Raw genomic sequence first — 17,108 nt, forward strand, 5'->3', positions numbered from 1 at the left:
AAGTTATTGGCATTGGTAGCACCATAGATATAAATATAGTACAATGACAATAATAATGAAAAGGACTGATAAATAAACTACAGCCTACAGTAGTTCCCAAATATGGATAATAATGTTTAGGACTCAGTAATACAATTCTAACCCCTAAACGTTTTCTGTAGAATGGTGGGCTCATTCTTCAGCTTACCTAAAAACGAACGACTTGACACGAATGATGAACGTCTACTTACGCACAAAATGAGTATCCTATTCATTAGCGAATAGGATAAGCCTCACAGAGGCAATAATAATAGTAATAATCATCACAATCATGTGAAAGAACACTGGAGAGAAAAATAGAAAGACATTTGAATTTTCTTGAAAACCATTAGACCTACATTGAAAATGCATGACATTTCTTGTAGAAGATTTAGTTTCTGCGCCACCTGGTGCATTTCATTTTTTGATAGGTCCAACTGTTTACCCATTATATTAGTTGATGTAGGGCAAGAATTCCCAAATTTGGGACATGCCCATGTAAAATCCCCCCACTAGTTCGAAATGCTGAAATATATCAAAATCAAAAGTGTCCCTTGCATGATTTGGGACTTCAAACTACGTCCATAACCAAATTTCACTTCAATTGGTCCAGTAGTTTTCAAGCTATCCAGAACAAACAAGCAGACACAATCTCATTTGTATTAAAAGTCTAGATAACTAATACTCCTTTGCTGGCAAAACCTGGTGTTTACAGTGCACCATGTCCTCTGGTGTGGGCTAGAACAAATTTTCTACTTTCATTGTCTTCTCTGTCCCATCCTTGGCTTTGACAACATGAAAGTGACTGAGCTATGAGTAATGCTAGTATTTCCATTCCATGTGCAGCCAGTCCCTGTTATGTATGGTATGAAAATATTTCTCATAGGGTTGGTTAGTGTTCATTTTAGTGGGCTTGGCAGGCTGATATGTATTAGCAACTTCTGGCTCGGTGAGGAAAGCAGCAGGAAACTACCTTGCTCCTTATTTCCCTGGTACGACTCTTCAGTGATACCTAGGCCACCTATGACAGCCGATGGCGGAGCTGTTGAGGATCAAACCATCCTCTGGGCCGAGCACTAGCATACACACAGATAACTATTTTTCATTTTGAATGTGTAAATATGTTATAATGTTTCTGAAACAATCTCTGCATTCTTAGAATTTACATAAGCAAGAAATATTGAACTTTGAAATTGAGACATACAGGGGAAGCAACTAGAAATTTGTGTCATTGAATTCCCCTTTTAGATAAATACAACTGAATTTAGTTTTGTAGAATGTTACCATATTTATGCTAATAATCCCCGCACTCTAATTTTAGGAAGGATAATTTTGAAAAAAATGAAATCAACTAAAATTCCTTCCAGTGAAAGAGTAACATATGAATAAACAAACATTGCATATCACTCCTAGAGTTTCATGTGGTCTTTGCGCAAATATGAACATGATGGATATAGCTAACTTGCCTGAACATATTTGAGATAAGAATGAATTATCACTGCTATAAAATATATTTGCCATAATTGGCAGGTAGGCCTTCTTACATGACAGATATTTCATTAATCTGAACTTTCAATAGGCTCAATTTGCTGTAGATTGGGCGATTCTTTGTATCTCACATCACTAGAATCCTCTCCTACGTTACTTACAAATTCGTCACACTCCACGTCTAAAACCCTTCTCACACGGTTCTTTTTACTGGGAGAGTAACACTACCAGTGGTAGATAATTCTTTTAGTGTAATGTAAACACTTGAAACAGACACACCTACAAACTCGTTTGTTAGTTTTGCGATACAGTAAAACCTCGTTTATTCAAAGTCTTACAGACTCAAAAATGTTGCTTCGAATTACATGATTTCGAATTAAGCGCCAACTCATAATTCAGAAATGCCAACCCCTGCCGCGTCACAAAATATTCTTCTAAGACCTATTACTGCATGCAATTAACGTTTATTCACATGTTGAAAATGAAAACCTACAACCTGTCTTCCAGTCTTTGACCGGGTCAGGGATGTAATGAATGAAACATATATAGGCTGTTATTACAATGGGGTCGCCACTCCCAAGGTGATTTATTAATGAGTGATAAATGCTATGAAATGATAATGGAGAGTGTTGCTGGAATGAAAGAGACAGGGAAAACCGGAGTACCCGGAGAAAAACCTGTCCCGCCTCTGCTTTGTCCAGCACAAATCTCACATGGATTCACCGGGATTTGAACCACGGTATCCAGCGGTGAATGGCCGACGCGCTGCCGTCTGAGCCACGGAGGCTCTTTATTCACATGTTAAATCTTTCAAATGCCATGGAAAAAAAAAAACTATTTCCAAAATGTATTCAACAAGGCGTGTTTACAGTATTCAAATAATGCATTTGGATAACTCGCTGGCAAACCACCTCACACAACGAAAGAAAAAAGAAAAAAAATATGATTCAAAGATGAGAAGAAATCTATGCTGGCTTCCCTGTGCAAGTGTTTTATTCATTGGATTACTGTATTGTATGCATTTTAGATGCCTCATACTTGCACGGAAAGTACTCTTTAAAACACCATGGCGCATCAAACATTCCTATGACGGGGAGGGAGTAGTAAGTCTCTTGCTTGTAGTGTTGGCTACTGGATACATGATTGGAAGCGGTGTATTGGCTGTTGCTCACGGTAAAGTTTTCTGTCAAATTTATTGTACAATAATTTAATTTTATAAAATTTATGTTGCTCACGGTCAAATTAAAGTTCTATAAAATCTTGATAAAACTTTTCATAAAATAGGACATGTTTTATTCCGAAAAATTAATTTTATGAAACGAACCAATCAGCCAAGCTGATATCACTATGATGCTGGCGCTACGTCGTGAGAAGATTGTAAAGCTCGACTGTAAACAAACACTTCTTTCTAAAATGGCAGGATCCGGATGGACTAAGGAAGCTGTTAGTGTTTTACTGGACGAATACCAGAAATATCCTTGTTTGTGCGACTTTGAAACGCCACTTTACCACAACAGAAATGCAAGAAAAGAGGCTGAAAACACAATCACCGAATTCCTATATGAATGCAGGTCTTCTAACCTCAACTAATTTTCGACCAAGGACAGCAATCCTCTACCTTCTTCTTTTTTTGATCCAATCCCGAATCCAGCATTTCCTGGCATTTCTTTTCTTCCTTTTTACCACTGTACAACATATAATTGCAGCTAAAGCATCAAGTTTTGCTTTGTTTGTTGGAGCCATACTCTCAAACACACTGTAAGTTGAACAGCTGATTCTTGGTTTAAAAGTTTATCAATAGATGGCAGCATATACACGTCTAAGTTCAGAAGTGAGTTCATAGATGGCCATCCTGATGCTTCCATCGATTTTATAAAATAATTTTACCGTGAGCAACACAACTTGTTTTCACCACATTTTTATAAAATTAATTGTACAACTAATTTTACGAAACATTTTACCGTGAGCAATAGGCATATCGATTCATTCAAGTGTATGAGTGAATCGATTCACAGGAACGGGGAGCTCACGGCACACAATTCAGCTTACTCCCAGTGGACAGTGCTGAGTGGCGCACTCACGGCTTACTAGTGGGACACTGGACGTTGGCGGGGAGCCGAGTTTCCGCTGCAGTGAGACAGTGAATCATGGCACCCCGAAAGAATCAGCCGTTAAAATGGTTTTACGTAGTTTCACCATTTTCACAGCAGGAAATGCTGGGACTGTACCTTAATTAAGACCATGGCTGCTACCTTCCTAATCCCAGACTTTTCCCATCCTGCATTGCCGGAAACCTTCGATGTATTAGAGTGACTAGCATTCTTTCTAAGAAAGGAGTTCATAGTATGAAGACCAGATGGCAGTAGCGAGCACTGAATGCTGTTGCTGTCTTACCAGTACCTACTACACAGATGCAGTTGGAGCGGTGACTGTGTGCTGTGAATCAGATCACTGTATCTATTCAGTAATGTGAACGGAATCAAATGAATCAATTCAGTAAAATGAATCAAATTTCCCATCACTACTCGCTTCAGTCTGCATTGCAACACAGTACAGTGACCCTATCTCCTTTAAAACCTTAAGTCTGTTTGATCTCTGCATTTAAAAACAAGATGCAGTTTCGTTGGCATTGACAATATTGTTTGGTGCTTACAAATTTATTATAATTATGAACCACGCTTTTTCGTCAACTGTCTGCATCGCCAGTGTTCGCGGATTATTTTTCTCCACACACTGCCTGCTATGTGATATTGTGGCGTTCCTTAAAACGCTGAATATTAAGAAATTAAGATTTCACTGAAACTTAGCAACTATGAAACACACAGAAGCGAGTGAAAGTGCCGAAAGCTATCCCTGCACGTTCTGGAAGATGCGTTCTATCGTGATGCTGAGAAAATTTGAATTTAAATTACTCCCCTAAAACAATTTTTTAAAATGTAAAGGCAGTTTTGGGTTAGAAGTCTGAATTGTTTTCCGTTTAAATATGACATGTGGGGGCAGTTTTCTTCCATCTGCAGTTACACAAAGCATAACTGTTCAGCCAACATCGAAAACTAAGTGTACCAGGAGTGTGTTGCCAGCCTTGACGCAAATAAAACCCGCACCCCAATTTTATGCCTCAGATGTTTCAAAAAGAATATGCGGGGATTATTCATATAAATTCGGTATTAGATAAATGTAGCAAGAGTAGTCACATGAACTAAGTTTGCATTCATACTCTGAATGTCGTTACGTGGTAGCACTTCTACATCACAGCTGTAAACAAGTCTGAGACTTCTGTGAAAGCTATGGCTTGTGTCAAGGTAAGGTAAGGGTGTATTCTGCCCAAAGGCAGGTCTGAACCTCCGCTGAGGTGTGCCTGAGCCGGAGTTGACGTACGGTAGAGTGGCAAGGTTATTTCCGCTCCTCCATTCCCTTACCCCCCACCAACAGTGCATGGCAACCCATCCAAATCTTGACCACGCCCAATGTTGCTTAACTTCTGAGATCTCAAGGGATCCAGTGTTTCAACACGGCTACGGCCGTTTGTGTCGAGAGATACAAAAATACAGCTTGTATCAAAAGATAACTGCAGGTACAATAGTAGTAATAGGCTATATCATTAAGTTAAATTGGAGAAGTTTTTGCAAAAAGGGACATGTGTATGTTGCCTAAAGTTTGCTGTCAGTGATGTGTTAAAGCTGATAAAATATTACTAATTGGAAGAGTTGGTTAATTTGTCTGTATGAGAGTTTAACATAGACAAATTTGTGTGAATTAATATGCAGGAAACTTGGCCTTTGTTCTTTACATCATTAGCTATATTTAGAGGATATGATGCTACACCAGCTACACTTATCACTTGAGATAACTAACAGATGTTAACAACTGGTAATGTGCAAGTTCAGGCTTGTGTGTTATCACTCACACTTGATGACTAATGATGGCCAGTGTACTAATGTCATGGCTTCTGACAGGATTTAGTTTGAGATAGGGAGAGAAGTCAGAAGTTGGTTGACAGAGAAGGGAGGAATATGTTTGTTATAATTGTAATTTTATATTTAAAAAATAAAAAAATAAAAATAAAATAAAAAATAAAAACTAGCTGTAAAGCCTATCTAGGGCAGGGAAGAATTGCTTTCATTGTAAATGTCTTCATACCTCACCTCATCTTGACATAATGGTTGTGACAAAATGCCATGGATCAGTAAAATAGGGGTTCAATAAAGAAGCGGGCCATTGCTAGAAAGGTTACTATAATTATTTTAACATATTGGGTGGATTTTTCCATCTCCAAAAGAAATTAACTTTTTTCCTAATTTCTGTGGAATAAGAAATTTATCATTTTCAAAGAGTGGTTAAGGGAATGATATGCTAGCCATGTTTAAGAGGTCTCACATCACATGGTTAATATCCCTTCATGAAAGAAAGGCAGTCATTTTGCTCTATGACATTGCACATAATTGGCAAATAGGCATTAACTATAAGACAAGGTAAAGGCATTTTAAAGCAATTAAATCTCGCATATGTATTCCTGCCCTTATTTCTTATTAGTTACAGAATCTGTTTTTTGTATTGATTTATGAGAAAGGAGTGGTTAAAATAAGATGGCTTGCAAGTATGTGTGTCTTGTAACATGCTCTTGTAAACGGTATTTAAAATCTTCTCATCGGATACATAAACATACTGGTTATGACTACTTGACACTCAAGAGCACGCTATATAAAGCTGGTTGTGACTGAAGCAGTGGTTCTCTAGATGCAGTCCTACTACCTTCAATTTGCAGCCTCTTGAAGTTGAATGGCAAGTCTGATGCTCACTTTGTAAATGGGCACAGCCTGTCAAGATAATATTGATAATATTGAGCCTGATGGTTTTGACAGCCTGTCTGGTGATATAGATGCAGATTCCCATAGGGAACCTGAAATATTTGTCCTTAATGAGTAAATTTATAATAGCAATACAGTGACGCCAGAAAGTCGTGCAGAAATACCAGTAATCCAACACATTTTCAGAACAGTCCAATTTATAACACTTGAAAATTTTGAACATAACACATATCACTGTCAGAAATGACTCAATATTATGAATAGCATTTCTGAATTAGTAAACAAATTAAATTGTAATGCAGTACAATACACTGGACATTTGAATTCTTGTGTATTTCTGTTGAAAATATAATTGCCCAATGTTTGCCCCCAGTGGAAAATTACATTAGTAACACACTTTCTTTTAAACTTCACATGCACTCTAAATGAATTACACCTCACGAATTACATGACAATTCCACATTATTTCAACTCTGGATATCGAGAAACTGCATGTTCGAACTGTCAAAGCTTCAAAATTTGAAAGAAAGTGACAAATAGACATGCACAAAACAACATTGACCGTATTCAGTAACACACCACCCATTTTTTGTGTTATTTCAGTCTCTCTTTTTTGTTAAGAATGCATGTTGGTGACCCTATTTATGATGCAAATAAACATAAATTGCCAACTGCTGAGTTCACTTCTTGCATGAGGTCTTTTTTTTTTTACACGGATGTTAATTTTGCTATATCATCAATTAGTTTGGATATGTTTCTATAAACTTATTAAATATATTTAACACAATAGTCTTCTCTCCACTTTTCATAGGTTTACTTCTCTTATGTGTTTTACATCATCAGCTGGAACCGTTCTGTGCATAGCCATTGCAGCAAACTGAATCAAGGTCGTGTACTCGAGCATGCGTGAGCTTGCTACTACAGCTAGCAGACAAATAGAGGATTTCTGTGAGCACATATCGGATGTTTAAGACCACAAGGTTAGAGCAATATTATTTTTTTGCATTCAGACTTTGTACTTCAATCTCTCAGAAACAACTCATTTACAATCATACTTTCAACCCATTTATGCCCGTAACTTTTTTTTTTCGCTAATTTTGGTCATTTATGCTTATATTTTGTATATGAGACTCAAACATAACAATTAGTACAAATTTTACGTTATTGCGTATTCTGTATGGTGAAAATAGCATGGGTCGAAAACGACCTAGTGGGCATGACCTCTTATGTAGTTGTGATCAAGATTTTATGGTTAATTATTTTAAATGCAGGAATAATCTTGAACAAAATAAGTATATTATTATATAATAAAGTTACAAATAACACATGTTACTCAGAGTTCACTTGTTCTGAATTAGTTTTAAAAATTGTTTCACATTCACTGTTTAAACTTTTTGAGGTTTCACAATACACAGGAATTACATATGATGGAAAGCTGCAAAACACTTGTCATGCAGTGGAACAGAGCACTTCTTACAGGCTTTCACTGTTTTTTTTTTGGAGCACTGGGCACATATTCTACGCGGCTGATCAGTGAGAATAATATGTTGAGCTGCATTGGTGCGGATTGGATCTTTAACTCTCCTTCTAAACACTGCAAATGTTGTAGAGGTCCGGGGCTCAGGCATGGTTTACCATACATTGTTAACAAGGCTCGGACTACAGCTCTTCGAAATCCTAGAGCATCCAGGGACAACCCTACCCTTCTATGCAGAAGCCAGGCGTTGTTCGACACATCCAGCAACCACAAAATAATTGGAATGTGCCATTTTTTTCCTCTCATGGAGATCCTGTAATTTGAAACGTTGTTACCCAGCTGGTCAACACCGCCCATTCCCTTGTTATATTTAGAAAACAAAAAGGGTTGACTCGCTTCGATCTTCTTCCTTTCAATGTAGGAATATCTCTTTGCTCGCTGAAGTGGTAGTACCCCCATGTTCATTAGAGAGCATAGTCACAACGTTATTGTCTTTCCACTTCACTGCAATTATGGCATTGTCTTCATCCACACGAGAATCATACTGTATGTGCCTCTTGCTTCTTTTCCTAATGTCTTAGCGTCTGTCAAAGACATTTCTCAGTTCTGTTTTCTCTAACGGTCCCGGTTCCATGCAATCCCCTCTTGCCAAGCTCGGTAAGGAGCCTAACGGAGGTGAAGAAGTTATCAAAATATAAGGAAAATGTTGCATTAGGGTAATTGGCTTGTAGAACATCACAAAATCCAAGAACAGACTCACCTAAGTTAGTGGCATGTGTTGTCGTGCCTCCAGTCTTTCGACCCTGATAAATATCCATGTAAACACCATATCCATTAGGATTTGCTAAAACCCATGCTTTGAATCCAAAGCGCACTGGCTTGCCTCGTATAAACTGCTTGCAGCCGTGCCTTCCAAAATAGGGTATCATACATTCATCAGCTGAGAGATCTTTCTGGATGGGAAAGTTTTTTAAAAAGGACTCATTCAAAGAATTTAGCATAGGTTGGACTTTATCCATCTTGTCTCCTGCAGGAAGATTACTGTTGTCTGCTACATGAAGATATCGGAAAATTTCTTCAAAACTGTTACGTCTCATTGCATTTGACACTAAATCATTATGTACATCATTCTGTGTCTCCCTTTTGATCCTCATGTACCTGTAAAGACAGTCTCTCCGTCTGCTGAAGGAGCTGCAAAGCATGGAGGAATATTTTCAACAGTTTCATTCACACCACTTATAACAATTTCTGCAGAGGCTTCCAACAGCCCACGACTCAAACGATCTGGGCTGTTGCATTCATCTTCTCCGGAGTCACCATCTGTGTCGACTCCATCTGGAGGCGAGATGTAGATATCAATATCACCTGGAATATATTCCTCTTCTAGCAGTGCTATTACTTCATGAGTCGATGGGCCACTATAAACAGGAAAATAAATGGATTGGAATTAGGTCAGTAAATACGGCATGTAACAGATGAGATATTCAGAATGACTGATATTTTTTACTATGAATTCCTAAATACAGCAGTGATCATAGAATTCATATTTCTAAAATATTTGTTCTAATCTTACATAAATGCTGCAATTGTGTAATAATGATATGGCATGATAAGAGTGCATGATATTCATAACTCCCCAACTTCAACAAAAATGTTACTTTTACATCCTGCCCACTGGGTCGTTTTCGACCCATCCATAATTCGGCCGGTTATAGCCATTAAACCATAAGATGTGCAATAGATTTTATATATGCTAAATAATCTCAGTAGTATACAAATGCAAAATATATTTATTCAATTATGTAAGACTTAAACAAGTTCAGTTGTACTTACGTTTTTCTGAAGCTCGACATGCTGGCTGGGGAAGACTTTTCGACTCACCAACACACTTGCACATCTAGCTCAAGAATGAAAATTGCCTACAGTGTACCAAGAGTGGCAATGTTCGAAGTGCATTATAGAGTGTGCAGCAGACCGGGTCACAAACGTCAACAATGGATAGACAGTTACTAATATAATTTTAAAGTCACTGGGTCGTTTTCGACCCAGTGGACATTAATGGGTTAAATTTAGAAATGGTACTGTTTACTGGATGGGCAGGAAGACTAAGAAGTGTGTAGTGGCTGAAGTCACATGTTTTCTGTTTACACCTACTTTATTCTCTGATTGGAAAGAGTTTAGTGAATTGCTAAATAACAAAATTTGCTGCGCACGCGCAATAGCAAAAGTTTAGACTTTATATTTGGATGTATATCTCTTTCTCTCGCTCTCTCTCTTTCTACAATGTCAGGTATGATATCATTGTTCCTCAACCGCCCTGTAAACATGGTTGACATATGGACTCGCAGTCATACATAGTGAACTTTGTTTTTTGTTTAATTCCGTGGGCATACCTGTCAACTTTCCCAATTTAGGCGGTTTAGGCGAGAGACTCCCGATTTTCGACAGTTTTTCCTGCCTCCCGATTATTCTATTATTTCTCCCGATTTTAGCTTATTTCTTGGTGAACATCAAACGTTTGTTTTCAAATCCCGCAATTTCAGCTTTTTTACTCCAGTGGCCAGAAGTCCTTTGCTCATTGGCCGCTTTCAAATGAAATATCAACGTTTATTAATGCGAGAAATGTGCGCGAATGTGCAATGTTTATTGAAAACTGTATATGACGACGCGTATATCGATTGTCAATCTTTCGTTCTCACATGCTATGTTTGTGTTCGTTCACATCAGTCTAGTCGATTCCATTCTCTTTGGTCGATTCTAGAGACTAGTCACTAGATATTGAGTCTTCCTTAGTAATTTAGTGACAGAATTTCAGTAAAACGACTAGTGACTTGTCTAGAGAGTTTAGGAGCCATTTGGAGACAATTCTGACTAATTTTAATTTATCTCGATACTAGCTGATGTACCCGTGCTTCACTACGGGATTCTCAGAAAGACTGTCTTTGTGGTTTTCCTAATTACAGTTAACTTAGCCATTACAAAAACGTTACTAGGAATGTAGGGATTAAAAACAATGTTATCATATAAAACAATCGCTCAAATAAAAAACCGCACACTTTCTCACTTTCAATGAACAGTACTACGATGCCGATCTAACAGTCCAAGTTCCAGAGCTGGAATGACTAGGCCGCAGACAGCCGTGAACACTCCTCTGCCGTTGTTCTGATAAATATACACACGGCTCATTCCAATCAGTGCCTCAGGGTAGGGATTGAATAGCTCGAATGCTATGATGAACCAGTTTGTTACGTACCAGTAGTATCAGAAAATTTATGAACCCGAGGAATGGCATGCCTAAGAAGAAAGTTATCTAACTCCCCACCTACTTCCCTCCAATATTCAGGCAGGCTGTTATACCCGGTACGACCGGGCGAGTTGGGCGTGCGGTTAGGGGCGTGCAGCTGTGAGTTTGCATCTGGGAGGTAGTGGGTTCGAAAACCACTGTCGACAGCCCTGAAGATGGTTTTCCGTGGCCTCCCATTTTCACACCAGGCAAATGGTAGGGCTGTACCGTAATTAACGCCAGGGCCGCTTCTTTTCCACTCCTAGCCCTTTCCTATCCCATCGTCGCCATAATACCTATCTGTGTATGCGCGACGTAAAGCATATTTTTAAAAAATACTCGGTATACAGCAGTAATCCAATCTATAAGGCATGACTGGCAACGAAGCACATCACAACAAACAACCGAGCTCGATAGCTGCAGTCGCTTCAGTGCGGCCAGTATTCGGGAGATAGTGGGTTCGAACCCCACTGTCGGCAGCCCTGAATATGGTTTTCCATGGTTTCCCATTTTCACACCAGACAAATATGCTGGGGATGTACCTTAATTAAGGCCACGGCCGCTTCCTTCCCACACTTAGCCCTTTCCTGTCCTATCGTCACCGTAAGACCTATCTGTGTCGGTGTGACGTAAAGCCAATAGCAAAAAAAAAAAATGGTCAATGTAATATTATTGTTGTTCAATGTTTTGAGCTTTCTGTATTGTAAGCCTTCTGTGATATTAGGGCATCTTACGAAATTATTTATAGCGTAGACTGTAGTTGCTTATTCCCCGACTTTACATAACGACTTTCATTAAGGTCTGTTTACTCATTTTCTTGTGACTTGACGCTGATATGGACTTAGCAACAAAAATTCCAATTCATGAATATCTCTGTCTGGAGCTTGTGAAAATATAAGGAAATAGTCCTAAAAAATTATTAAATGGAATAAGTGAGAATACTGAAATAGAATTGACTAAGTACATTCCTTGGACTTCTAATACTCCCTCTCCTTTACTGGTTAATCCCGTCCCGTATTACCATCACCTGATTTTCAATTACACACACTCTCCATAATGAATTTAAAACCCTTATTGGACCAACTAGCTATAACGGAAGTACTTTCATTCAGCGTCAATAAAATTATTTATGGCCTAGATTGTAGCTAATTATTTCCCGACTTTTCATACTGATTTTCATTAAGATACAGTAGGGCCCCTTATAACTTAAAAATTTGAGAATTTAAATTTAGGCCTTCCCCAAAACTACCATTTCTTTCAGCGTGAGTAAGATTATTTATGTCCTAGATTTTAGCGCCTTATTTCCCGACTTTGCATACCGATTTTCATTAAGATAGGAACACTAATAATGTAAACACTTGAGAATTAAATTTTAGGCCTTCCCCTAAACTACCATTTCTCTCAGCGTAGATACGATGCGTGTACATACAGACAGAAATTACGGAAAATTAAAATGTGCATTTCCATGTTACTATGGACATGACCGATACAGAAATACCATCCTTTTTAAATTCTGAGCAATGTACAGACAAAACTCTTATGTTATGTATGTATATACGTACGCACGATCATCACGAGAGAACGGCTGAAGAGAATTTAATGAAAATTGGTATATAGCGTCAGGGAATAAATCGCTACAATCTAGGCTATAAATAATTTTATTCACGCTGAATGAAATGGTAGTTTAGGGGAAGGCCTAAAATTCAATTCTCAAATATTTGTTATTACAGGCCCTATCGATAAATACTTCATAACTAAAGTAATATATTAAAAAATTGGCTGTCATTTGTGTTATACATTTTTACCATACCGGCTATGATAAGAGATATTCATGAATTGGGATATTTTTTGCTAAGTCCATATCAGCGCCGAGGTACGAGAAAATGGGTGAACAGAATTTTATGTAAAGTCAGAGAATAAGGAACTACAGTCTATGCTATAAATAATTTTATTCACTCTTTTCGAAATGGTAGTTTAGGGGAAGGTGCCAAAAATTTAATTTTTATTTACCTATCTTACTGGTCATATTGAAAAGTACTACATAACAAAAGTTACGGAGAATACAATTTCCGATTATTTATGTCTTGTTCAGTTTTGCAAGAGACAATTCTCATGATTGATCCGTATTGAAACTGACTTACGCAAATTATCACAAAAGTAATTTATTCTATTATCACCACCTATTCAATACAAGCCACGTGCTATGTGGATGAAATCTACATAATACTATATACACTTCTCAGGGAAATGTTTCGCCCCTTGTCAGGGTATCATCAGCCTGCAGGTAAACTTAAGGGCAAATGTCTAAAACATTATCTATTCATACATGGATTAATGTGTAACTTATTTTTCATTGTTTGTTGTGATGTGCTTTATGTATTCTGCTGCCATTTACCTCCGATCGATGGGATTACTGTTGCGTATCGAGTATAACAGCCTGCCTGAATACTGGCGGGAAGTAACTGGGGATTGGGGAGTTAGATCTATCTCTCCTTTAGCATGCCATTCCTCTGGTTCATAAATTTTCTGATACTACTGGTACGTAACACACTGGATCATCATAGTATTCCAGCTATTCGATCCCTACTCTGAGGCCGTGATTTGAATGAGCAGTGTGCACACTTAAACGGAATAATTACACAGGAGTGTTCGCGGCTGTCTGCAGCCTGGTCATTCTAGCTCTGAAACTTTGAACTGTTATCTCGACACCGTAGTACTTACATGTGATAAATATCATTTTTTTATCCGTATTGATGATATTTGATTGGAATAATAACAATAATTGCTAAAAGTGAGAAAATGTGCTGTTTCCGTTTTATTGAATATTTCATGACAGCATTGCTTTTAATTGCAATATTCATACTGGTGTCATTGTAATGACCTATGTTGACTTCAGTTGGGAAAACTATAAGGACAGTCTTTCTGAGAATTCCATAGCGAAGCACGGCTACATCAGCTAGTTATTTGATCCAAATAGCATTGCGCTTCGCATAATCACGCGGGCGTTTGATGCAATATATTAATCTATGCATTTACTAAGTAATGGCATCTAAGTGTGTGACTGATTCACACATGTGGAGCATGAGTTCATACTATTTTTGGTAGGCTTATCAGAGACTGATCATCTCACTCTCATACTACCTGTGAGGGAATAGAGATATGTAATTTTTAGCCTTGTAGCCTCGTATAGCAACAGTCACGCTTTGAGACAATAAGTGTTATAAATATATCGTAGTACTGTATTGCGCAAGACATGTAGAATAAGCAGTTTTGACCAATTGTATCTCCTGATTTCTCCTGATTTTCATATCAGAATCTCCTGATTTTTGCGTTTGTAAAGTTGGCAGGTATGCTTGGGTAATAGTACAATAATGGTATTTTTGTACCTTATCTCATTCCTAGCATTTTAAGGAATATATCTAATAGAATTTAAGAATGTGCATATGTGAATTGTGAATGGCCCGCTTCTCTATCTTAATCTGAGTTAGTTCATAAAATACTGTAAGTTGAAGTAAACTGTAACTTATGCTGTGACAGAATTTTGAATTGTGAATATTTTTGCTACCATATCATTTCTTTGTACATGATTTTCTTGGTGAATACATTTTCATTTCTACTGAGCAAATCATCTTGAATTAATCTGTTGAGGATTTGAACTTGGGAAGCATCACCTTGCCAGTGGGCTCTGGATAACACATTACATTTAGTTTTCGAGTCAAACGAAGCTCACTTTCTTTTGTAGATTCCAGCAACCTCTATTGCCATTTTCTGAACCTGTCTTGGGTTAAACGAATATCTTTCTCTAAAGTAGTTTCTAATAATCGTGTTGTGTGTTTCCTAAAAATGATTCATTAATATATGAACTCTTCCTCAGAATTTCACAGCTTTGGCATACCCTGTTTTGTTTATTATTTTGTAACACATTTCCTCACTGGTTATGGATCACAGGGAATGGTGGTGATAGCAGCAGTAGTAGCAGTAATAATAATAATTGTATGGCCTCAGCTGTTTCCAGGGTGTTACGTTCTGCGCTGTTTTATCCACTTTGACCAACGTTTCATCTATGGACAGATCGGTCACTAACAGTTACGTCCAACAAAAGGTTATGCTCATGGACATTTCATCTGCATTTTTGGCTCAAGTTCATTGTTTTGTCCATTACATCATTGTCAGCAAAATAAAAATATGCAATGAGAAGTCATTTCCTCGGTAATTATGCCCTGAATCACTGAAACAAATCAAAGTAAGCTTACATTCATTTATAATAACTATATGCTAGTCACCTTTCTGGAGCAGAAATTTAGTGGGGTATTGGTAATGGGAGAGCTGAGAAATTTGTGAAGCCCCTACATAACAAATGTTAACTATCTAGGAAATATTTTAAGATGGTAATCACAGCCACAGTGGTAATAGAGTTGAAGTTGTGTATTTTAATGATTACTTCTGGAAAATAATAAGCCAAAAATAATACATTTGCACTTAGCATAGACAAAAAAAATAGATTTGCGCTTAGCATTGTAGTTAATTTCATGATGCATTGTTGATTTGATAATTCATACCTATTACACTTGCAACTTTAACAGATGTCAAATGATACTTTAGGTTAAAGATTCATAATAAATATACACTTGCACTGAATTTCATTGTTTTATGATCATATATCTTACATACGCTACTGTAAAATAATTTCAATTGAAAAATTATTAGAGCCAAAGTAGCGTGTATCTATCAGTCACTAAAAAATTTTATACCACAGAATATAACCTTGTAAGTAAGATAAGTACAGAAGTAGCCTGCTTTAGCGAATATGGCATATAGCAAGAACTCTATTGTAACGACAGCTTTTTCCTTTCACTTGAAAATTCCTATACGGTATTAAACTTCGGTTACAGCGAGAACCCTATCACTGATGCACTCATTATTATGAGCAATTAAGCATGCGTTTCTTTCCCGTTACCAATATTTATGTACTCCAGCGATTATATTGAAAGTGCTCTATCATCTTCGGTATAGTTTTCACGCTATGTGCACTAGCTAACTCTCTTGTCGATATGTTCTCGAAGGTGATGTCGGAATCGATATTCGTAGGCTGGAGTTCTGTAAACACAATTTGAAAATGAAAGAGAACACCTCAAAATACAGCACAGAGTGGATGACTGATTTCAGAGGTTAGTTTATTCAGTAAGATATCATTAGGAGTTTCTGCAGGGGACAAGGAAAGAGAATGTGTTAAGCGAGAAAACGTACTGTTGAATACAGGAATCAGAACTATCAAACAGCGACATGTCTTCTTGTCCTTTCCCAACTTGCGTACGTTTTACGTCTTGCATGTACAGACACAGGAAAAGATATAGGCTCTCTACCGTTGCTTGGACAGTCATCTTGATTGCGATAACACTTTGATCGATTCAAGTCGAAACTCGAAGGTACGAGTTTCAACGTATGGTCACCGTTGAAAGATGCCTGTCCACTTCCTGGATTTAATTTTTGTCTTCATCAGTAAGTGATATCACGATTTTTCCAGTATCCATAACTCGGCTACACAAATATGCACCACGGTAGTCAACTTCACACGATTGTGTTCCTAATCCATACATACTGTAGGCTATCGCGCAGAAAGTATTCGCTGCCCTGCACTGTATCACTCAACTCAGAATAAATTTCTAACTTCTGAATGGAATCAAATAACAATTAAGTAAAAGGTTCCACCTGATCGATACTTTTTATTATTTAGCCTTCGGCTAAATTTTATGTCATTAAAATCTTACAGTACATGTTTCGATTGCTTAGCAATCATCATCAGCTGTTTTGCTTAAAGCTTAGGTGAAAAAGCATAAAACATTCCATAATTAAAATTAAAATGTGTTAGTAAGGGACACTTAAGTGGTGAGGCGGGGTGGGGTTGTGTTTGTTAGTTAAGATTAAAATTATACAAATTTAAAACTATTTCTAAACTAAAAAGTCTTTGGTTTCATTGTTTGTCACTTCACTTTATCTTTATTAAGTTCGTAGTTTTCCGCTAAGCTGATGCACA

At 37.5% G+C, this 17,108-nt stretch overlaps 2 protein-coding genes across 3 annotated transcripts in view; both read left to right on the forward strand.

The window, feature by feature from the left end:
* The window catches only part of LOC136857634 (ankyrin repeat domain-containing protein 39-like), a 203,324-nt gene that overhangs the window by 12,415 nt on the left and 173,801 nt on the right, over positions 1 to 17,108 (forward strand). The gene's annotated exons all lie outside the window — the stretch shown is intronic.
* LOC136857635 (uncharacterized) overlaps positions 1 to 17,108 on the forward strand; it is a 161,047-nt gene that overhangs the window by 10,198 nt on the left and 133,741 nt on the right. The window contains exon 2 of the mRNA XM_067136438.2: positions 7,126 to 7,294. The gene's annotated coding sequence lies outside the window, so the exon portion shown is untranslated. The remainder of the gene's footprint in view (positions 1 to 7,125; positions 7,295 to 17,108) is intronic.

The sequence above is a fragment of the Anabrus simplex genome, chromosome 1 (assembly GCF_040414725.1).
Source record: "Anabrus simplex isolate iqAnaSimp1 chromosome 1, ASM4041472v1, whole genome shotgun sequence".
NCBI lineage: Eukaryota > Metazoa > Arthropoda > Insecta > Orthoptera > Tettigoniidae > Anabrus > Anabrus simplex.